The sequence below is a fragment of the Microtus ochrogaster genome, linkage group LG4 (assembly GCF_000317375.1).
Source record: "Microtus ochrogaster isolate Prairie Vole_2 linkage group LG4, MicOch1.0, whole genome shotgun sequence".
NCBI classification, from domain to species: domain Eukaryota; kingdom Metazoa; phylum Chordata; class Mammalia; order Rodentia; family Cricetidae; genus Microtus; species Microtus ochrogaster.
The window spans coordinates 49,318,111-49,343,778 of NC_022030.1; the positions used below are offsets into that span (position 1 = coordinate 49,318,111).

Below are 25,668 nucleotides of genomic sequence, written 5' to 3' on the forward strand. Positions count from 1 at the left end.
CTTAATCTGGGCTCTATTATGCTAAATGAAATGAAGCAGAAAAGTACTACATGGTACCATGCGTGGTGAATCTCAAACAGTTAAAGGCCGCAGAAGGGAGTTGGGAGACATTAATCAAAGGGTATGTAGCTTTGTTCTCATAAGATTAAAAAGTCCAAGAGAGCTGTCATAGAAAACTTCCAATATATCGGAATCCTGCACTACAAACTTAAACCTTTGCCAAGAGTAGATTTATGTTAACCATTTTTTATCACGAAAGCTAAAAATGATCATGGCAGACAAGAGAGTAAAATCAGTCTTTTGTGGAGATAGATAAGTCTATGGTATAGATTTTGATAAAATGTCCTAAGATAATATACATAGTCATCAATATTATTACAATAAATATTAATATACAGTGTTTTCATATGAAAATATTAAATTTGTGTTAGTAGTGTGGCTTTAACAAGTCAAAAATAATGATAGGCAACAAAGTAATGGATTCAGAATAGCTTAAGACCAACTGATAACTGGAGTTTTAATACTGGAAACTAAAAAATATATGTGATTTTAAGAAATATAAAAGGAGGAGGTTGAGACAGACAGATGAACATTCGACCCTGTGGACAGACAGATGGACACTGGACCATGTGGGAAGGTGAGCACCTGGAAGCCCAGAATGAAGGCTTTGGAGAATCCAAACCTACTGAAAGCTTTCCAGCAGAAAAATGTACCCTCTGTGATTTTAAACCATATGGCTTGTAGCATTTTGTTATAGTAGCACTATAATCCTAACACTCTATACATCCATGTAGTTATTGTTTGATCTTCTCCATAGATCGGGATTGGTTGAGTTATGCCTACCTTGTGACAAATAGAGACCAGACCCAAACTTTAAATTTCAGGATTAAATTTCAGCATTAAATATGTATATGTATATATATATATATATATATATATAGTATATACTGAAATTTAATATACTATGATACACACACACACTTATAGTTTGTTTTTGCAGACTAATAGCAATTTTCCCTCCCTCCTTTTCTCCGGGTCGCTCTCCCTATCCTCCCCTTTCCCCCTACCTTATCTACTCCTCCTCTTCCATTTCTCTTCAGAAAAGGCCTTCAGTGGATTTTAATCATTTCTGGTATATCAAGTTGCAGTGAGACTAGGCCCATCTTCTCCTCCTAAGACTGGACGAGGCAACCCAGTAGGAGGAAAGGGAAAAGGCAACAGAGTCAGAGACACTCCCTGCTCCCACTGTAACATGCAGAGGGCCTAGGTCAGTCCCATGCAGGGTCTCTGACTGTCTGTTTAGTCTTTGTGAGTCCCTCTGAGCCCATCTTAGTTGATTCTGTGTGCATGTGTGTGATTTTTTTTTGGTGGTGTCCTTGACCCCTCTGGCTCCTATAATCCTTCCTCCTCCTATTCCTCAGGATCCCCCAAGCTCTACCTAATGTTTGCCTGTGGGTCTCTCAAGTTGGATATTTTATTTCTTCTAAGAAATCAACACAAAAGGTTATCCAGTCATGGAAGCAATTAAGATGTTTATTTCTAATGAAATAAACTTTTCATTCCATTACCGATTTCCTCTCAAGAAGGAACAGCAGTCCTCGTTTGAAACAGCAATGGCTTGTCTTGGGTTGTGGGGAGTTAACTGTGGGGATACATGGAATTGGTCACTTTTCTATTGTATTCAGTTTTTATCATGGTGATCTGTAGTTGGGATTACCTGGTCCATGGTGGATGACAACTGCAGGCACATACAATCAAAGAAGGGACATTTGGTATCATGTGAGCATGAATAGGACATGAGGGAGCCTTCAACATTCAAGGACCTCAGGGCATTTCAAGCTTACTTCAGCCCTCTGTCTGTAGTCCCAAGCCAGAGTAACGTACTACTGGGTCACAGTGTACATATACTCCAAGTAAACCTCAAAATTGATTACCCTGCTGTTTTTTCTTGGTTCATTATGTGTCTAAAGGAGGCAGTATTCTAAGGAAGGGTTTCATAATCTGCAGTTAAAAATCACTCACCACATCTAGCCATCAATGCTGGTGGTACTTTTTGATACTACCCTGGCTCTGCTTGTGTCCTCTGTGAGCCCTGTAGCGACCCCAAATTGTACCAGAATTTTGGATTGTGTATATATATATATATATATATATATATATATATATATATATATATATAATTCAAACCCTAGAAGACTAAACTATTTCCCAAGTGTATTTCAAAAGACACTGGGACCCCTTATAGCAGAGTTTTTTTTTATGCAAGTTGGCAAAACAAAGCAAGAATGTCTCTTTATGTGCATGTGTACACACGTGTGCTATTACAGGAAACAACAAGCTTAAACAACAGCCACAACAAAAGCATCAAGGCAGAGACATAACAAAAATCACTGAGGAACTTACTCAATGGAGGGGCAGAGACATGGGCAGCTCCTGGCAGGTACAGGAATTACTGGAGAAATGAGAGGCCTACTGCAGAAGCAGTCCCTCTCCTCCAGCTCCACATCTCCACAATTCTCATGTGTGAAAGACCCTCAGAGAGTGTCTTTCAGTCTGGGGAGACCCTTCCCAAGGAACAGCGAGACCACTTGTGCGGATGCAAACAGCAAGAGGTTTATTCAGATACACAGGTACCTGGGGCGTCCAAGTCTCTCGGAGGACTGGTACGCTGTCAGGCTGGGGTAGCGGGTTTTTATAGGGTAAAGGGAGCAGAAGCGCGGTTACAGAAGCAAGATGCATAGTTACAGGGTTTTCATTGGTCAGTTTGAATATGGCCGAGTTCAAGTCAGGACAAGGTCCCTGGTTCCCGAGAATTCAGATATGGGCTGCCTTGGCTCTTGTCTAGGGCAGACAGGGTGTCTTTCTCGGTATTCACCGTTCCTCCCCTGGCCCAGCCACAGGTGTCTCTATCTCGTTTTGGCAGCTTCTAAACTGCCCTTTGTTAAAACCCTGAATATTCAGTACAAGCCTTGCAAAATGGTGTTACCGGTGCTAAGTTGTTTAACAAGCTGGGCTGGGGGGGGGATCTTTTATGTGCACTAGGAAGGGATAGGCTAGTCCCCTCCCTTGGATCACTGCCGATCTCATGGCTAGGAGTACAAGGTACTTCTAGTAGAGAAACCATTTCACTCAGTTTCCCCAAAGAAACAAGGAATGTGATTTTTCAGAAGAGGGGAATTGGTAGCCAAAAGGCAACAGATGGGGACTTCCAGTTTCTTTAGTATAGGAGAGTCGTATTTGAGTAGTACAGTTTTGGTTTTGTTGGTTTTAGCCAGTGCACATTCCTTACAGGGCTCCCTTCCAACTGGCAGTCCATATGCTAACACTTCCCACTGGGCAAGAAGTGTCCCCTTTGCTATGCTCTGTCAGCCAGGTATCAGCTGGTTGCTCTTTAAAGACCGTCCTGGGTCCTCCTGGAGCTGGCCTTGAGTTTGTGTCACAGACGGCTGCTGAAGCACACAGAGATTTTTTGGCACACTGAAGCCTTGTTCATGTAAATATTATTATTAATAGTCATTATCGGAAACAAGGAACATCTTGATATTACAAAGAGAGAGCCAGCTTAGCTTAGGTGCCAAGGGAAGCAGCTGCATGAAGCGGGAGTGGAATTCGGAGACTCTAGACGAGCTGGAGGAATGTTCTTCGCTGTTGAGTTTTAGTAGACTTTCACAGCAGGTGAGATGCAGCTGCTGGGAGGTTCTAGGTGGAGGGATATGTAGATTCCCTTGCTTTCTAACAAGGTAGCTTTAAGTCTGCAATGACCTCTGTGATGATGCATTTGATTTTCAGATTGATTGGGTCGAGAAGGGTTAAGATTAGCAAGGCCATATCCATGGAAGACGAACTAGATGGAAAGACCCACCACGCGTATGGGTGGAGGCATCACAGGGGCCAGAGGACCAAGCAGAATAAAATGGGAAGAAGCAGAAGGCTGACAGTGCCTGTACTCTGGCTTCCCAGATGCCTAGTCTACCATACCCTCCTATTCATGGTGTTCTGAACCTCTCTGGACTCAGGAGTCCCAGTTGTCTTTCCTCCCTGGAGTAGTTTTGTTCAGACATTTTTTCACAGCAGGAAACTGACTCACACAATTCCCGAGGAAAATGTTGATTGCATGCCATCTTCTCATTGAGTCTTCCACATGAGACTGGAATTCTGGCAGAATATATAAGCTTTCCTAGGTCTGGGGGAAAGAAAGAATTCACTTGAACTTCTTTTTTCTGGTACCCTAATGTCTAGAGAATTGAGAACCGAGTAGAAAAAGGCTCATCAGTGTCTTAGTTAGGCTTACCATTACTGTGATAAAATGCCACGGTCAACTTGGTTTGGGGGAGGGTTTATTTGGCTTACATATCCTGAATGACATCCTGTCATCAAAGGCAGTCAGGGCAGGAACTGAGACGCGGCAGCAACCTGGAGACAGGAGTGGATGCAAAGACCACCAAGAGTGCTGCTTACTGACTGGTTCCTTATTACTTGTTCAGTTGGCTTTCCTAGAACACCCAGGACAACCGGTCCAGGGTGGGGCCACCCACATTGAACTGAGCTCTCGCATATCAATCGATTACTAATTAAGAAAATGCTCTCCAGGCTTGCCTCTAATCCAATCTCATGGAGGTATTTTCTCAAATGAGGTTCCTTCTCTCAGATGATTATAGTTTTTGTCAAACCGACAGAAAACAAGACAGGACAGCAGGTGCCAAGACTCTTCTAAGGTCATAGCCAAGGTATTTTTCCTCTGTTGAACATACAAATCACAAAATTCCACCACATTTAATACGATGTCTCATTGTTTAATGTTTTTTCTGCATGGTGTCTAGAGGCGCCAACATGCAAAGAAAACACCGTTAGCCGTATAAAACAGATACAGAATACAGCCCCAGCACTCATGAAGCTGGGAAGGAGGAGACGCTTCTGGGAGTGTGATGCAGCACTGGTATAAATCTGTGGCTCCATGAGATAAAATAGGAAAGGATACAGAGCAAGTAGCAAGAATTAACAGAGTGTCCTTATACAGACGGTGCCCTTTTCCGCCTCCGGGACCATGATTCTATACTGTCAAGCCATAGGGTGTTGGGTAAAGCCTGAGGAGTATAGATGCACCATTGAGTACCTGAGGTACACACAGCACAGAGAGACGGGCAGACTAGAAAGGCTGAGCCCTTGAGCTAAAAGCAATTTTCATCAGATAAAAGTCCGACTGGATAAAAGCCCTTTATCTGACCTTTCTACTGCCCCAGAACAATAACCAACAATGCATATACAAAATATAAATGCCGAGGTAATTTCTATGGGGCCACAGTCTTTAAAGTAGGACACCCCCCCCCCCCGCACACACACACAGAAGGGTTAGAGCTCAGAGCTCAGACAAAGGGAATGGATTTTGTCTAGTGTGAAGGTGGGAAGTGGTGTGAGGAGAGAGATGAAGGACAGAACCTGAAATGTTCTGGAAAAAGCCCGGAAATGCTTACTGGAGAATTTTTGTTACATTTTCCTTATAAATGTCTCTCCCCATTTCTTTGCAAAATTTTTTGTAGGATCTAAATGACTTGCAAATATACTTTGTGACTTTGTGATTGGATCTCTTTGAGACTTGGAATAATAAGCCACTGGTCTCATAGTAGCACGAGAAAGGATAAGGAAGACAAAATAACTCAGAATAGATGTATCGTGTCTGGCCATGCCATTTTAGCCAGATGTCACCCAATGACTACCCCCATGTAGATCGACTCATATATATTATTTCACTTAATCTTTACAAGGGTCCAGCAAGGCAGGGACTGGTATTCCTTCTGTTGAATATGTGTCATGATCTCCTTCCTTAGATAAGAGGCTGAAAGCATCTTCTAGGTTAGTGTTTATTTCATCACTTTAACCTATATTTTTTTTAAATTTAAAACTTATTCCTGGACAGGATATGTATAAAATGTATTTTGATCATTTCACCCTTCCATTATCCTCTTTTATTCCCTCCCCCTGTTGAACTCTTCCTCTATCCAACAATGCCCCCCTTTGCTTTAATAACGTCTTTCTTTGTGTGTGACCCACGAGTCTAATTAGGGTTGCCCATGTGAGCATACGTGGTTGACTATTTCCTGGAACATGGGCAACTCAACAGTGGTTACACCACGGGAGAAAATAATTCTCACTCCCCAGTAGCCATTAATGCCTTTGGCTCCTCAGGGAGGAGTGGGGCCTCAGAAACTTCTCCCTATCTGTGATGGAATAATGACGGGTCCCATCTCAAGCAGGTCTTCTATAAACACCCTCCACTGCTGCGCATTTGCCACACATCCACAGGGCACTTACTTAGATTGGTTCAGACCGCAGACGTGCCGTACCGAAAGCACCTGTGGGTATTTGTTTCATTGGACTGAAGCGGGGAAGGAATGTGATTGATGTTGGAGGTCTAAGCTAGGTTCTCAAGCCTTGGTTGACAACTCAAGTTGGAATCTCATTTTTCATCATTGAGGTGGCTGACATCTCATATGGTGTCTTGCAGGAATATGTGCCTGACACATTATCTTGAAGAGCTGGCTATGATACCAAGGCTCAGGCTAGCGTGAGAACCCAAAAGCTAAAGTTTCTCTTGGAACCATCCTTCATTGAAGAAGCTGCTTGCAGCCGGGCTTATTGAACTCTGAGGCACATAGCTGTTTTTAACATTTAAGCTTACAAACACAATTTGTTATGATTTTGTGCATGCATTTGAGGCGGACCTTGCATAGTTCTCTAAGCCTTTCTCCACTGTGAGACTTAATGCTAGTCTCTGTTTATTTATCTTATCTAAGTTGGCAGGGATAGCATTGTAGTGCCTCGAAATCATCAGCTAAAGAGAGATGTGATAACCAACTCTCAAAACCCTCCCTTACTTTCAGAGTAAAAAGAGTTCAGAACTGTCTTCAGTTTTTCTGAAAACTTAACAGAAACCACACATTTTCCCATGATAAGATCACCAGAGCAAACCAAAGCCGTTTATTTGCCTTTGGCAAATTCTTTATTAGCTTAATGTGTTAATTATGTTCATCTCTTATTGATTGACAGTTCTGAAGAACAGTTATACATATCTCAGAAAAGGAAATAAAATAACTGAATTATTATTATTATTTTTAAAATGTGTCCCAGGCTTTTTTTATTTAAGAACAAAATGACGAGTGTTGGGCTCAAGATCAACAGAATCAATGAACTTCATCTCTCCCACCTCAACCCTTTTGGGGCGCTTCAGTTTGAATGCATGGGAGAGCTCTTCCTTCTCCTTGAGAATAGTCAAAGCTTGATCGCTTGTCCTTCTGGCATGGGTTACAGAAATATACTCAGACCACATCCTTCTCCAAGCTGCTGAGCGATGACGCTGATCTGTCCAACCACGGGTTGGGCTGCGGCACTGGGGAAACATGCTCTCCAGTTTTCCCCTCATAAATTTCTCAGTGATCCCCCGTTTTCTCTTGCTGACCTGCACAAGGTCTCTGCTTCGCATGTCCCCTAAAGGTTCTCATTGTCGTTGGCTTCCTTCACCCATCTCTCCAGCTAGGGCTGCAGTTTGCACACGTACTCTTGAAGCCCAGATGCAGGGCCTCAAAGCGGCAGATGGTAGTTTGTCTGTATACCTTTCCAAAGAGAACGCTCAGGGTGAGTCCCATGCCTAGCTGGGTGTACCCCAAGGTGTCTTCTTCTGCATCAACAGTTTGGTGAACTGGTCTAGTTCCTTCTGCAGGGCTTTTATGTCTGGGACTTCTTGGGAGTCGGTTCCACCTTCTCTGACTTCATGACGCAGAGGCAGACAGCACAGGGCCCAGGCAAGGCCCCCTCTGAGTCGCTCTCCACTCCCCACTCCCACCTGGCCCTCAGGTTGCAAAGTCTCCAGGCCAACTTGGTGCACTAGGCCCAGTCCAACATGAGGTCCACAGTATGCCATCCCTCTACAGAACTCACATGGCGGGGAATAAAGGGCGATCCCCAACACCTCTGAGCCTGGTCTAAACCCTGGTCCAATTCCAGGCCCACCAGGAGGCCTTTGGAAGCTTAGCCAGATCCAAAGGTCCACCCAGCCTGGCTCCAGCCCTCCTGACCAATCACCTCCAGAAGGCAAAATCTGAAGCCAGATGTCCAGCTATCTGGTAGGTAGGTACCCCAAGCAGGGATGCTGACAGAAGCCTGAATTGTTATTGTGTTGGCAGTTCTTTGCATAGTAAATATATTTTCAATCGAATACTCTTTGGGAAATACTTGTTGCAACATGATGTTAGGGAAGAACTTTTGAGAAGTTGCATGCATTCCCCTAACTTTCACTGAAGGGAACATTTGAGTCTGGAAGTTAAGAGGATTCCAAGATCAGCCTTGGGCCTCTCTCAGTGCTGTCTAACCCTTCTCCCTGGAGGGGGAGGTTTGTTACACTGAGAACATATCGCCTGCAGCTTCTGTTTAATGCAAACAACGAGTGCGGGTGAATAAAGAACAATGAAGCCCCTTTGTGATCAGCACATTAGGGCAGGTGATCAAAGGATGCTTGATTACAAAGAACCCTGATTGAGGTAGTTACAGGGACAACAACGGGAGGCCCTTGTGTTTGCTGGGAGCCTGCCAGCATGTCCTTTCTGGACTCGTCAACACGGCTTCATTAGAACACCATCACCTGCATTTCCTGCCTCATTTGTGTTTCTGACATGCCATCATCTTGGTCTTTATGATACTGCTGCATCTGAGCCCCACTCTTCCTCCTGAGAATGCAGGACCCTCAAACACAGAGGAGACCTCAGCAGAGAAAGCACATCCAGTTTGCCTGGGCAGAGTCGCCACAGCTCACTTTTGAATGTACTTCTATTCAGTATTTTCTCCAGTGTAATAAAAGAAAACATTGAGAATGAAAAACAATATCCTTAGGAGGGGAAAGAAATTGCTGTTATTGGAACCAGAGCAAAGAACACAGAGAGACTGCCTGCCCTTCAGCAAGGCCAGTCTCCTGTCAATGACAGCTCATTCTTTAAGACGGGAATGTGGAGAACACATGACTTGTGTCTAGAGTGAGAGAAAAACACATAGAGAACACGAGCGCTCTGCGTGATGAAACAGAGGATGTGAAAAAAATATTGGGAGTGTGTTTTCCTAGTCTCTTGCTCTGTTTTTGCTGAAACAAGCTCAAAGTCTATAGTATGAAATGAGAATTTGTGGAAAGCTGGGGGAAAAAATGAAAACTCACAGCAGAACTAGTGTCCGGTTTCAAAAGAGCATGTGCATAGTGGTGTAGCCTCAGGACTACAGGGTGGAGTTTCCTAAAGCCAGATTTTAAGAGGAGCATGTCTTGTCAGTCTCTCTTCTTGGATGCTGCTCCTCTCTAATTGGTCCGTAAGCTACATCATACAGCCCTCTATCACTGATGCTAGTCCTGTCTGATGTGGTCAGTGAGAGATGCGCTTTCTATTCCTGCTTGGCTTGTTGTCGTTGTTGTTCACATGGAAAAAAGAAATGAGTGCTGTAAAATTTAGGAAACTTGAGTTCCGCCAAACCCAACTGCTTGTTGTCTGCTTTGTGGTCTGTCAAACTGTGAACAAGCTCTGACACAAATTCCCTCTGCTCCAGACTGGGCAGAGTCATTCACCCTGCTTCCCCACATTGACGGGCTCTATCCTATGCAGCCGAAGCAAACATCTCTTAAGCGATTCTGTTATCAGGACAAGTTATTATCTACTGAATGGAAGGATGGAACAATAAGCACAAAGTTCTAGTTCTCCGTGACTGGAATACAAAAATAATAGGCTGCCTTCTAAAGTCATAAGATACAGGGTGAAAACATTTTTGTGAAAAAGTATTTTATGAAATTTCGAGTGGATGTCAAAGCAACAACTCTATACCTTTAGAAACCAAGCAGATAAAAATGAAATAGATAAATATCTGTAACAAGTTGTTGAAAGAAAAATTAATAGTGAGAAAAGGTAAATTCCAAGAGAAAAGAAGTCTAGAAAGGCAACTACAGTAGTGAGTATTAATTTAGGAATGAGTGGTAAAAATGGACACTACATTTAAGAAAATATTGAAATATTACTGATAGAGTGTGCAGTGTGTCAGTGTGCTGACGATGAAACAAGGCCAAGACATCAATGTCATTAAATAGAAATGAACAAAATGGCTGAATTCAGGAGAGAATTATTCTATGCAGATAACATTAAGAGAAGTAGTAAGTAACTGGAAGAGGAGCTGTGTCATCCCAATAATATGGCTGCAAAGTCATATATAATGTATTGTTAGAAATATGAGGAGCAAAATTGTGTGTGTGGGGAGGGTTGTGTATGTGTGTGTGTATGTATATGCATGATCCTAAAATTAAATTTTGGAAAATAAAGACACAGAAAATGTAAATAACTACACAGATTAGATTTATTAAGCTTTGTATTCTCAAAAATGAAATAAATTTTACTTCAAGTATATCTAAAGTACTTTTAAAGTAGGCCCTTTCACACATAATCAAAATAATAAATTATAATTCTTTGTAACAGAATATTAGAAAATCATAATGTAGCACAAATAGAAAAATATAATATGAAGTTGACAACTGGATACCAAAATGCTTTCTAAATAAATATGTATTTATAAATAATTTTAAGAAAAATCTATAATATCCCTAAAAATACAGTCAGAAAATATGGCCTTAAAGGTTTTTGACATTCAACAATAAAATTTAATTTTGCCTGTAACTACAAAAGCAAAGCTTTTGAGAAGATTTCTAAGAAAATCTAGGAAGTCTGTGATTCTGATAACAATGTGACATTCCATACTTTATTGTTAATTCTGTTCTTTCCACAATCCTTGCAGACTCATTTGCCAGTGAGTCACGAACGCATTCAGAACGTTACACAATCCTTGCAGAATATCTTCTGAGAACGAGACACGTTGGAACAGTTGAGAAATTTGACTCGACACTTGCATTTGTGTCAGGAAAGTCTGTGGACCTCCTTCCATGTGAGCACTCTGGACATCCTCAGGAAGCTCTGTGGGCAGTGCAAAGCCACGGGGGGGGGGGAGGGGGGGGCTCACAGTAACAAAGGAACAGCAGTGGCAGGACTCAGGCCTGGGATGTGGTGGGCAGGTCCTACAGTGGAAGAACCCCAGAACTGCACTGCTGGGTCAGTCCCCTTGCCTGATCCTCTACCTATCCTGCATGGATGCTTTGGGGACCGCAGAGCGATGTTTAAAGCCTGGGTCATTGGCTGTGTGACTGTAGACTCCTCTGTTTCTACTTTACCGTTCATAGAGGTAAAAATTGTGCCTGGAGGGTTTGGGGAGATTCCCCCACAGGCATGAGGACCAGAGTTCAAATCCTCAGCACCCGTAAATCTGGGTATGGTCAAAAACTTCTGGAACTCAAGGGTGTGTGATGTGGGGGTTAGAGAAGGGAAGATGCCTAGAGCTCATTGGCCGGCAAGCCTAGCCAAAGAGATGAGCTCCAGGGTTAGTGAAGGGCTCTATCTCAAAAGATAAGGAGAAGAGCAACTGATAAAAATACCTCTGTCCTCCGCACATATGAACACCCCTCACATGTTCACACGCACACACACACACACACACACACACACACACACACACACACACACAATACCTGGAGTTATTGATGGGACTAATGAGATAGTATATATACCCATTGTGTGTAGCTCAGTGTCTGAAAAATTCTGCTATGAAACCTTGACTTCTATTTGTTGTGATGCATCTGCTAGATGGTCTATCCCTAGCTAACCATAAGCCTCCCATTTCTATCCCCGTCACGCACCCTCGAGTTCCAGAGTTTGGACACAGCTGTTACTCTCTCAGATAATTGGGATGGATTAGTTGGGTTCTTCCACCAGGCTTAGAAATTTCCTGAGACAATTTTGTCTAGTCTAATGCCAAGACCTAAAAGGATTCAAGTCAGACACGCCTACCTGTAAATCAATTTATAGCAATGCAATCAGGAATATTATTTACCTCTCTCCATTTCGTCACTGACATCACGGTGCTGATAAAGATCTGTTGCAAAGCTTCCCCTAGAGGGTGGCTGTGTAACGTACCAGTAGAATGATGCAGGGGAAGAGTTCAGTAGAAGGCAGCCATTGTTAGCTGGATCCTGACATAGAGCCACACTGTTGTGGGTTTTTCTTTCTTTACAGTATTGTCCACACATACTATCTTTAATTTGTGTTGGGAATTCAAATATTTTTGTAAGATGATTATTTTGCTACTAGGTAGGTTTGGAATTTTGAAGAATCCTAGCGAGATTTTTATTTCATCACAAAATTTGTAGAGCCTATTTCTTATCCATTGAAGTCATGTCTGGAGGAGGAGTAAGTAGGTATTAGGCAGCAGCGAGGGTCAAAGATGAGAGAATCACTTGGGAAATGCCCTAGAGTAGAAAGAAACTGAGCCACTAATGGAAAGACAGGTGGAACTCTCTCAAAATATGGTCATGTATTTGGAATTGGTCAGTTTCAGGAAAACGTCTTAAAATGTATGGTGCCACCCATTAACCATAGGCAGCTAGGCTTTCAAGCAACTGAAGATTTGGTGTTTCTTGGGATGGAATGGCAATTCCTTTTTAAATGTTTTATCTGTCTTATACCAATGTATCAGATGTCTGCTTGATTGTCTGTCTGTCTATCAATGTATCTATTTATCATCTGTCTTCTACCTATCTATAATCTGTCTTCTACTTATCTATTATCCATCTATCTATCTATCTATCTATCTATCTATCTATCTATCTATCTATCTATCTATCTATCTATCTATCTAATCTTTCTATCATCTATCTATGCTATCTATGCTAGTGATACGTACAAGTGTTAGTGATATGTGTATATATTCATACCAACAGGTTATGATATAAAATAACACCCTTCCACTCCCACACTTTTACCTCTCTCCACCCTTCTTCACACACTGTACTTGGAGAGCCCCAAGGGGAAAATCCTGTATCACCTGCTCCAAGTATAAAAATAGATTTAAATGATGGTGAAAACCTGAAAGTGTCACAAGACTTAAGGAATTAATTCTGTTAGCATTATCGATGTGCCACATTATATTCTTTTAATAGGATCATTAGCCAAAGGATAGAATAGTAAAAAATTAAAGCTAGAACAAAGCTTGGAAGTAAATGAACCCAGATCATCTATTTCAAAGATGATGAAAATAAGCCTGAGAGGCATTAAGTGACTTTGTCAAAGTCACTGGGCTACTGAGTAGTAGGCTGGGGCTGGTCCCCAATCCTGGACTCTGAACACATCGACACATTATCATCACAGGCTAAAGTTCTTAATCTTCCTCGGTTTCATGATGACATCACAGGACACTGATCGTCTGGGAGACAAGAAACACTTAGAAAGCTTATAAGCTCATGTGAAATATGTTGGAGGAAAGAAAGCAAGGACCCTGCTTATGTGCTCTTGTCCTTAATCATGAGCATTTATGGTGAGCAGTTGGAACTTCATGATTGTGACATGAAGCTTAGCTCCTAAGGTCAATAACTCACCAGAGAGTAAAACCATAGAAACATCATCACTATAACCTTTAATTCAGCATAGTGTTCTAAAATTTGATTTTCAGACACACTGAAAAGTCACATAGCAAGAAGAGAAGATCCCTAGCTGCATGTAAGGTCCCTCTGGGAAAAGCCAGCGGGACTCTCAGCTGTGACTGCAGCTGTCTCTGTAAGAACACGGAGAGCCCATTGCCTAATCTCGTAATGTGTTGTTAGGAGAAGCGAATGCAATCTTACACAGAAATAGTTTTAAAGATTTTAAAAGCACAGAACGTTTTGTTTATTTCCAGATACAGTGGGACTGTTTGGGGGGATCTGGTTTCTAGAGAGTTTTGGGGGGTGGGTATCATAACATATCTGTCTGATTTTGGAGTCTGAACTCCTGGCTACTAGAAAGTGGCAGATTATAGACAACTGAAGCACAAATAAAAATCACCTATGGGCTACCATCCCCCAAAGGCATCTCTGACCATGGGAGCCTTGGCCCTGACTGCCCCTGGAGTGGTGAGTGTCTGGGTTCATGGCTAGCCAGCCCTGCTCTCTAGACCCTAGCTCCCGAGACACATCCTACACCCTACCCCCACCCAGCAAAATCCCAGAGATCTGAGAGCAGCCTCCACACACCCACAACCATTCTCTACTGCATCTCTGACCACTGGAGCCTTGGCCTTGACTGCCCCTGAAGAGGTGAGTGTCTGGGTTTCCAGCTAGAGGACCCTGCTCTCCAGGGCCTAGCCCATAGAGGAACATCTTATGCCCCACTCCCAAGCTCCAAAGATCCAGCCTCCCCTACTGCACCTATGACCACTGGAGCCTTGACCCTGATTGCACCAGGAAAGGACCCCCCCCAGGGCTGTATCAGTGACTGCCAGAGGCCAGACCCCACCTGCACTAGGAGAAAGAGTGAGCACCTAAGCCACAAGCTTCACCTGCATCAATTGGAGGAAGAGAGACCCTCTGAAGCACAGGCCCCATCTGCATCCCTTGGAGGAAGAGATGGGTAGGTGCCAATGGAAGAATACATTCAACAACCTAAATAGTAATATGGCAACACCTGAACCCAATGATCCTACAAAAGGAGGACCTGAACATCCTAACCCAGAAGAAGCAAAAAAAAAAAAAAAAGAATTTTTAAATATAACTTTACAAAGGTGATAGAGACCCTTAAAGAGTGTAACCGGAGACTGCGCTTCCATTTCTCAACTACCCAGACCCAAATAATCACACAGAAACTATATTAATTACAACACTATTTGGCCAATAGCTTAGGCATATTCCTAGCTAGCTCTTTAATCTTAAATTGACCAATTTCTGTTAATGTATATATCACCATGAGGCTGTGGCCCAAGGTAAGTTTCCAGCATCTTTCTCCTTTGACAGCTACATGGTGTCTCTCTGACTCTGCCTTCCTTCTCCTTGCATTCAGTTTAGTTTTCCTGTCTAGCTCCATCTATTATGCCCAGCCATAGGTCAAAGCAGCTTCTTTATTAACCAATGGTAATAAAACATATTCACAGATACAGTGGGAAATCCCACATCATCAAGAGGAAATGAAAAACTCCCTTAAAGAAATGGAGGAAAAATAAACAAAAAATTGGAAATAAATATCAATGACCTTCTTAAAGAAAATCAAGAAGAGCAAGAAAAAACAATCAAGCAAGTGAAGCAAACAGTTCAAACAATGCAAGATTTAAAAATTGAAATAGATACAATAGAGAAAATACTGAGGGAGTTCTTGAAATGGAAAATCTGGATAAATGAACAGGAACTACAGATACAAGCATAGCCAACAGATTATAAGAGATGAAAGAAAGAATCCCAGCAGTTAAAGATACGGTAGAGGAAATAGATACATCGGTCAAAGAAAACAAATCCTTAACACAAAACATCCAGGAGATCTGGGACATCAGGAAAAGACCAAATTTTAGAATAATAGGTATAGAAAAAGGAGAAGAACTCCAGCTCAAAGACACAGAAAATATATTCAACAAAGCTATAGAAGAAAACTTCCCCAACCTAAAGAAAGATATGTCTATGAAGGTACAAGATGCTTACAGAACACCAAATCGACTGGACCAAAAAAAAAAATCCCCTCACCATATAATGATCAAAATACAAAACATAGAGAATAAAGAAAGAATATTAAGAACCACAAAGGAAAAGGGCCAGTAACATATAAAGACAGACCTATCAGAATTAAACCTGACTTCTCAGTGGAATCAGAAAGTCAGAAGGCTCTGGAAAGATGTGCTGCAGATATTAAGAGACCACAGATGCAAGCCCAGACTACTATCCCCAGCACAGCTTTCAATTACCATAGACAGAGAAAACAAGATATTCTATTATAAAACCCGATTTAAACAATACCTATCCACAAACTCAACCTTGCAGAAATTCCTAGAAGTTAAACTTCAACCCAAGTAAGTTAGCTGTACCCATGAAAACACAGGCAACAGATAAACTCATACCTCCTACCAGCAAACCCTAAAGAGGATAAACAAACACTATCAGTGAAAAATAACAGGAATTAACAATCACTTGTCATTAATATCTCTTAATATCAATGGACTTAATTAACCTATAAAAAGACACAAGTTAACTGAATGGATACAAAAACAGGATCCATCCTTCTGCTACATACAAGAAAAACACCTCAAACTTAAAGACGGACACTGCCTCAAAGTAAAGAATTGGGAAAAGATTTTCCAATCAAATGGACATACGAAACAAGCCGGTATACCTATCCTAATACCTAAGAAAATAGACTTCAAACTAAATCAATCAAAAAAGATGGAGAAGGATACTTTATACTCACCACAGGAAAAATTCATCAAGATAAAGTCTCATTTCTGAATATTTATGCCCCAAATACAAGAACACCCATTTATATAAAAGAAACATTACTAAAGCTAAATTTCACATTAAATCCCACACACCAATAGTTACAACAACTCCACTGTTACTACTGGACGGGTCTGCTAGACAGAAACTTAACAGAGAAATAAGGGAACTAACATGTCATGACTCAAATGGACTTAACTGACATCTATAGAACATTTTACCCGAACACAAAAGAATATACCTTCTTCTCAGCAACTCAAGGAACCTTCTCTAAAATTGACCACATACTTAGTAACAAAACAAACCTCCACAGATACACAAAAACTGGAGTAACCCCCTGAATCTTATCTGATCAAAATGGCTTAAAGTAAGAATTTAACAATAGCACCAATTACAGAAAGTCTACAAACTCATGGAAATTGAACAACACTCAAATATATCGCCCCTAGGTCAAGGAAGAAATAAAGAAAAAAATTAAAGTCTTCCTAGAATTCAACAAAAATGAATGCACAACATACACATACTTATGGTACACTATGAAATCAGTGCTAAAAGGAAAGTTCATAGTACAAAGTGCCTACATAAAGAAAATGGAGAAATCTCATACTAGTGACTTAACAGCAGACTTGAAGACTCTAGAACAAAAAGAAGCAGACTCACCCAGGAGGAGTAGATGACAGAGAATAATCAAATTGAGAGCTTGAAATCAATAAAATAGAAATAAAAACAATACAAAGAATCAATGAAACAAGGAGGTGGTTCTTTGAGAAAATCATCAAGATAAATAATGCCTTTATCCAGACTAACCAAAAGGCAGAGAGAAAATATCCAAATTAAAAAAATCAGAAATGAAAAGGGGGATATAACAACAGACACTAAGGATTTCCAGAGAGTCATTAGGTCATACTTGGATATCATATGCCCCAAAATTGGAAAATCTAAAAAAAAAAATTCTGGGTAGGTACCACATACCAAAATTAAATCAAGACCAGATTAAAAATTTAAATAGACCTATAACCCCTAAGAAAATAGAAGTCATCAAAAGTCTTTCAGCCAAAAAAAGCCCAGGGTCATATGGTTTCAGTGCATAATTCTACCAGAACTTCAAAGAAGAGTGAATCTCTATACTCCTAAAATTGTTCCACACAACAGAAACAGAAGGAACACTGCCAAACTCTTTTTATGAGGCTGCAGTTACCCTGACACCCAAACCACTCAAAGACTGATCTAAGAAAGGGAATTACAGATCAATATCCCTCATGAACATTGATACAAAAATATTCAGTAAAATACTGGCAAACCAAACACAAAAACACATAAAAAAATCCACCATGATCAAGTTGTTTTCATCGTAGAGATGCAATGATGGTTCAACATATGAAAATCTGTCATTGTAATCCATCATGTAAATAAACTGAAAGAAAAAAATATAATCATATCATTAGATGCTGAAAAAGCCTTTGACAAAATTCAACACCTGTCATAATAAAGGTCTTAGAGAGATCAGGGATACAAGGACCATACCTAAACATAATAAAAGCAATATACAGCAAGCTGACAGGCAACATCAAGTAAATGGAGAGAAACTCAAAGTGAACCCACTAAAATTAGGAACAAGGCAAGGCTGTCCACTCTCTCCATATCTATTCAATATAGTACTTGAAGTTCTAGTTAGAGCAACAAGACAACAAAGAAAGATCAAGGGATACAAGTTGGAAAGGAAGTAGTCAAATTTTTGCTATTTGCAGATGATATAATAGTATATATAAGTGACTTCAAAAATTCTACCATGGAACTCCTATAGCTTATAAACACCTTCAGTAATGTGGCAGGATACAATATCAACTAAAAAAATTAGTAGCCCTCTTATATACAAATTATAAATTGACTAAGAAAGAAGGAAGAGAAACATCACCTTTTACAATAGCCACAAATAACATAAAATATCTTGGTGTAACCCTAACCAAAGAAGTGAAAGACCTGTGCAAAAAGAACTTTAAGTCCTTGAAGAAAGAAACTGAAGAAGACATCAGAAAAATGGAAACATCCCCCAAGCTCTTGGATAGGTAGGATTAACATAATAAAAATGGCAATCTTTTCAAAAGCAATCTACAGATTCAATGCAATCAATCCCTATTAAAATCCCAACACGATTCCTCACAGACATTGAAAGAACACTACTCAACTTCTATTTCATCTGAAGAAATAGAAAATCAAGGATAGCCAAAATAATTCTGTATAAAAAGGAACTTCCAGAGGCATCACCATCCCTGACATCAAGCTCTACTATAGAGCTATAGTAATAAAAACAGCCTGGTATTGGAACAAAAACAGACAAGTGGATGATTGAAATCAAACTAAACATAACCCAAGTAATACACACTGAGAGCAACATTTAATAAATGGGACCTACTAAAACTGAGAAGCTTCTGTAAGGCAAAGAACATAGTCAATAAGACAAATTGGACGCTTACAGAATGGAAAAAAGATCTTCACCAACCCCACATTGGAACAAAAACAGACAAGTGGATGATTGAAATCAAACTAATTTTGGACTGATTTCCAAAATATATAAAGAAATCAAGAAACTAGACATTAAAATACCAAATAATCCAATTAAAAATGGAGTACAGATATAAACAGGGAATTCTTAACAAAAGAATCACAAAATGCTGAAAGACACTTAAGGAATTCCTCAACATCCTTAGCCATCAGAGAAATGCAAATCAAAACAACTCTGAGATTCCCTCTTACACCTGTAAGAACATCCAAGACCAAAAACCCTGATGACAACTTGTACTGGAGATGATGTAAGGTAAAGGGAACACTTCTCCATGGCTGGTGGGAGTACCAACTTGTACAGCCACTTTGGAAATCAGTATGGCGGTTTCTCAGAAAATTGGGAGTCACTCTACCTCAGGACCCAGCAACACCACTTTTGGGTATATACCCAAAGGATGCACACTCATACCACAAGAACATTTAGTCAACCATGTTCATAGCAACATTATTGGTTATAGCCAGAACCTGAGAACAACCTACATGCCCCTTAACTGAACAAGAAATAAAGAGAACGTGGCACATTTATACATTAAAGTACTACTCAGTGGTAAAAAACAATGACATTTTGAAATTTGTATGCAAATGGATGGAACTAGAGAAGACCATACTGAGTAAGATAACCCAGACCCAGAAAGACAAACATGTTATGTACTCACCAATAAGTGGATATTAGAGGTAAAGCAAAGGATAACCTAACCAGCCCATAGTCCACGACCCCAGAGAAGCTAGATAACATGGAGAACCCTAAGAGAGACATACATGGATCCCTCTCAGAAGAGGAAATAGACAAGATCTCCTGAGAAAATTGGGAGCATAGGGGATAGGGGGAACAAGAGAGGGCAGAATAGGAGGGGGAGAGAGAAGGGGAGGTAGGAGAAGAAAGTGAGGGAACCAGATGGTCAAGATGGGTGAAGGACAGAGAGAGAGAGAGAGTAAGGAAAGAGATACTTTGATTGTAAGAGCCATTATGGGTCTAGCATGAAACCTGGCACCAGGGAAATTCCCAGGAATCCACAAGGATGACCTCAGCTAAGACCCTAAGTAATAGTAGAGAGGGTACCTGAACTGGCCTTCCCCTGTAATCAAATTAATGACTACCTTAATTGTCATCACAGAACCTTCATCCTGCAATTGATGGAAGCATACACAGAGATGCACAGCTAAGCACTGGGCCGAGCTCCTGGAGACCAGTCGAAGAGGGAGGAGCAACAATATGGACAGAGGGGTCAAGACCATGATGGGGAAACCCACAGAAACATCTAACCTGAACTAATGGGAGCTCACTGACTCTGGACTGATAGTGGGGGAACCTGCATAGGACCAGACTAGGCCCTCTAAATGTCGGTGACAGTTGTGTGGCTTGGGCAGTCTGTGGGCTCACTGGCAGTGGGACCAGTATTTACTTCTAGCGCATGAACTGGCTTTTTGGAGCCCATTCTTTTTTGAGGGATACCTTCTTCAGCTCAATATAGGGAGGAGGGCCTTGGTCTTGCCTCAAAGTGATGTGTCAGACTTGGTTGACCCCAATGTGAAGCCTTACCCACTCTGAAGAGTGAATGGGGGTTGGGGTGGGGTAAAGGTGGGGGATGTGGGGGGAGGGGAGGGAGTGGGAATTGGGATAGGTATATAAAATGAGAAAAGGTGATTTTAATAAATAAATTAATTAATAAATAATTAAAAAACATCACCTATGAATTTTCTCCAGAGAGATATAGATCCTTTCTTTCGTTATTTTTTTCTTTGACTATAAAATTATTTTATTATTTCTTCCTCTGTCATTATTCTGTTCCTTAGATTCTTTATTCTTATTACTGATGCAATACTTTTCAAAACTATAGAAAAGATGTAAACCAAGGTGTGTTTCACTGGGTCTCACTAAACAGCCCAGGCTTGCCTGACACTCAAAAAGATCTGCCTGGCTCTGCCTTATGTGCACTCAGATTAAAAGTGTGTACCACTATAACTGGTCTTGAAAGTATTTTTTTCAGGGTCATTTGACAACTGGAAGGAAGCAGCTTTTATTGACACACACAGATACATTTTGATTATGACATTTTACATGCCTGTGCACACTGTTACAAAACAAATACTTAAAAAAGTTTTACTTTATTGTGTGTGGAACACCTTAATATCTTCAATTCTATTTTTTTCTACTTGAGGTAATCATTATTTTTCCAATACTGACCAATCACGGTTTGCTAACCTGATTTCATAACCTTTTAAAATGGATTGGAAACTTTGAGTTCCAAGAAGCAGTAAAACCAATGGTTATGGACGGGTCTGGTTGAAGTGAAGGACTTTATTTTTTTTTCTTATTACTGACCCACAGGACCAAACCTAACCCAAACATACTTTCCACCAAGCAGAATCAGGCTACAATTCTTACTTTAATTGTCAATATAGAACATGTCATTATTTTATCCATTCTTACCTAGAGTGTGAATTTGATTTTATCCGTGAGAAACAAAACCTAGGTGGTGCCAGAAATACCACTTAGCTTCTGCAACTATGTTTCTCCATGGACAAAGGTGTCTAGGAGATGATGATGGGCAGAACTCAAAACTGAATGCATAGACACACCACATGATGAAGTTTGGGTCAGTAATGGACTGCATATATGTCAGAGACCCCATGAGATTAAATGGATCTTACGATATCCATTGTCACATGCAATAATTCAACTTGTCTTTGATGAAACTTGCATAAACCTTATTCTTGTCAGTCATAAAAAGCTCATTAACAAAATTAATAATAGTCAAGTTACTTGAAAATGATGTTACTACAATAAATGAGTATCCAACTGGTGTATATATTTACTGCGATATATAGTTTCATTACTATTTTAGAGTGTACGACTTATGAAAATGTTTACTATAAGATAAAGTACAATAGCAACATACAGCACAGCTCATACCAGACTGTACTGGAAGCCACATTGTGTGTCTAATCTAGGCCATCTATGTTGATATAATTATATTCAGCAATGTCGGTGCAATCACAAGACCTACTAATGGTGTATTTCTCAGAACATATATGCTTGTCCTTAGACCAATGCCTGGCTCTGTATAATCTAAACCACACATACACACACACACAACACACACACAGTTGTTTACTTATCTAAGTGTCTAAGAAGTGGATCATGATTCTTAAAATTCAGAAGTCAGCATGTGTTATTTCTTATTGTTCGTTTACTGAGTATATGTGTGTGGGGACAAACATGCCACTGCTTGCTGTTGTGGTCAGAAGGAAATCTGTGTGAGTTCATTCTTTCCATCTACCTGTGAGTTCTGGGAATTGAGCTCAGACCATTAGGCTTGGCAGCAAGCATGTTATCTCTCTGGCCCTGAAGTTGTTTTCCTGACATAGTGACAGTGTATGAGAACAGTTCTCACTGCTTCCATCTATTTACCTTCACAGCTTTGCAGGAGATGTGTGTGTGGCTCTCCAGTGTGCCACACAGGTGTCCAAGGGACTCTGTGTAGAGCTTTACATCTTCTGGGTGGTGCAGGGAGATCTCTGCAGCAGGGCGATCTCGGCAGCAGGGCGATCTCTGCAGCAGGGAGATCTCTGCAGCAGGGCGATCTCTGTAGCAGGGTGATTCTGCAGCAGGGCAATCTCTGCAGCAGGGCGATCTCGGCAGCAGGGAGATCTCTGCAGCAGGACGATCTCGGCAGCAGGGCGATCTCTGCAGCAGGGAGATCTCTGTAGCAGGGAGATCCTGCAGCAGGGAGATCTCTGCAGCAGGCGATCTCTGCAGTAGGGCGATCTCTGCAGCAGGGCGATCTCTGCAGCAGGGCTATCTCTGCAGCAGGGCGATCTCTACAGCAGGGAGATCTCTGCAGCAGGCGATCTCTGCAGTAGGTGTGTATATTGTTCTTGCTTGCTGATCTCTTGGCAGTAGGATCCAAGGAAACTGGACAGAGGTATCACGCCTTTCAAAGCTTTTAGAAAATGTCTGTATTAAGGCATGATTAACACATGTAAAGAAAATGTCTCAAGTGTACATTTTAATGAGTTTTGATTCATTGCTACCATAGTCAAATGACAGGCCATTTCTGGGCTGGAGGGTTGGCTCAGTGGTTAACAACACTTGATGCTCTATCATGAGGACTGGAGTTTAGATCCAGCTACTTGCATCAAGTGACATAAAAACCCAGTCCCAAGGGATCTGATGCCCTTTTCTGGTCTTTGCGGGCAACCCCCTCAAACACACACACACACACACACACACACACACAAACACACACACACACACACACACACACACACACACACACACACACACACACACGATGTAAACATATACTCATACTCATTAATAATAAAAATTAAAAAAAATAAACCTTAAAAATGTAAGCCATTCCCATCACACCCAAAGCCTCCCTCATATCCATTTTTATTTTTTGCCTGCTGGTAACACCTGCCAGCCCCCAGAAACAGCTAAATTCTCCCTATATGTATGTCCACAAGCTTTACCTTTAGAAGAATTTGTTATTAATGGGATGACATAATTGAAAGGATGGGTATTTCGCACAAGATACCCAAGACTAAGTTCTCAGCACAAAGGAGATTTATTTGTTCCAGAGGGATAGAGGGCTGGGGATAAGAGACAGACACAGGGAGAGAGTAGATGAGGGAGAAAGAGAAGGGAAAGGGAGAGGGAGAAGGGATATTTTTCCTGGATGGACAAAGGATTGCCTCTGGATAGAGAGCAGACAGATGTGGCCCATATGGCAGTATATAAAGATAAAAGGTAAAACTGTCTGTTAGGATGAGGTGTTTAATTTTGGTTGGACAGGTTACTTAGAACAGCCACCAGGGGCTTTGGATTACTGAACTTCAATACTTTAATAGTTAGACCCTGGTAGTCAACCTCAGGGGGAGGAAGTGACCAAATAAGGGAATGGACCTTGGTGGCTAGCTTTAAGAATGTAAAGAAAAGGTTCTTAGCAAGGAAGGGGCACTATGGGAGAATGTCATGCCAGAGCCATTTTTGCCATGTCCAGGCTGTTTAGAGCTCCCTCCTTCATTAATAGGGCACTGCGTCTAGCTTCTCTTTTGCTCAATCTATGATTTTAAAGTCCACCTATGTTGTTGGCTAAACACGTCTCACTTTGCATTGCCAAGAACTAGTCCACTGAAAGGACATACCACAGCTTAGTAAGTCATTTGTCTCTTGGCTATTCATACTTGGGTGGCTTCCAATTTGGCCAGTGATGAATATAGCTACTATAAATACTTGTGGCCTTGTGTGGCATATGTTCTCATCTTTTTCTTGAGTAAATACCTAGAAGAGGGATTGCTGGGTCATATGATCAGCATATGTTCAGTGTTATGGAAAACTGCTAAGCTACTTTCTGAAATAGTTGTGACATTTTATATTCTAAGTGGTGACATGAAAGAGTCCCAGGCAGCCCACTCATTTTTGCTTTTTCCTTTTCTTAGATTCTCAAGAGAGAGGCTTAGAAAATTGAATCTTGATATCTTTTTTTTTTCCTTTTTGGTTTTTTGAGACAGGGTTTCACTGTGTAGCCCTAGCTGTCATGGAACTGGCTCTGTAGATCAGGTTATCCTCGATCTCACAGAGATCCACTTGCCTTTGCCTCTTGAGTGCTGAGATTAAAGGTGTGCACCCATCGAATCTAGCTATCTTTTCTGAGGATGTCACACATACTTGTACTGTGATTGTTATACACAGCACTGGTGATGGGCTATTCCTTACTCCTGAAGTAAAATGTGTTCACATTTTACCTCGTGATTTTTTTTCTGTGAGTTGCTGGTTATCTAACAGTGTGTTGTTCAGTTTCTAAACATTACCAAACAGGTTAGAAGGCATTCTGTTACAGACTCGTGAGTCAATCTTGTGTGGTCAGAGAGTCACTCTCTTTAGCGTCAAACATTGTTTTGACCCTCAGTTTTCCATGCCACTCACATGCAGGAGACCAGAGACTCGGCGTGTTTTGGTTTGGGTTTTGCTTTTAGCATTATTTCTATTTTAATTTATAAATTACTGAGGAGCTGGAGAGCCTGTGTGGGTGTGTGCTTGTAAAGATTGGACACTCTACCGCTGTACATGGTGCTCTGCAAAATACACTGGGCTCCAGATCGTTTTCTTGTAACGGGTAGGCTTCTTTTGGGGGGGATGGGGTTGAGAGAATCTCAGCTCTTCTGGGCACTCAAGATATTCAAAGGTATTGAATTGTGTCCCCAAGTCCCAGCTTGTCTTGTTTTTTCCCCATTTGGGATTTAAATTTGACAAAGCATCACCTGGAGTGGTGATGTCATCCTCCCCTGGGATACCATTCTCTTCATAGTGAAGTTTTGGGTGGACCCTTGGGTTTCTGCACACATGAGAGGCTCTGAAGATTTTATTTTATTTTTTTACGTGTATGTATGTGTGTGTGTGTGTGTGTGTGTGTGTGTGTGTGAATGTGTGTGTGAATGTGTGTGTGCACGCATGCGCATACGCATGTGGAGGCCAAAGACATCTGTGTCTTCTCTGATGATTTTTCTTATTATCCACTTATTGAGGCCTCATCCATCATTAAACGCAGAACCTGCCCATTTGGCTAATAAAGCCAGTCATCTCCAGAAACTGCATCTGCCTCTAGAGCACTTCATCCAAGGGCTGGGCATCTAAACTCTTGTTCTCAGGCCTGTGTTTTGCCCACTGAGGTATCTCCTAAATCTATCTATCTATCTATCTATCTATCTATCTATCTATCTATCTATCTATCTATCTATCTATCTATCTATCTATC

General features: G+C 41.1%; 1 pseudogene; it reads right to left on the minus strand.

Moving 5' to 3' along the window:
- Positions 1 to 7,202: 7,202 nt before the first annotated feature.
- LOC101995183 overlaps positions 7,203 to 25,668 on the minus strand; it is a 25,282-nt pseudogene continuing 6,816 nt past the window's right edge.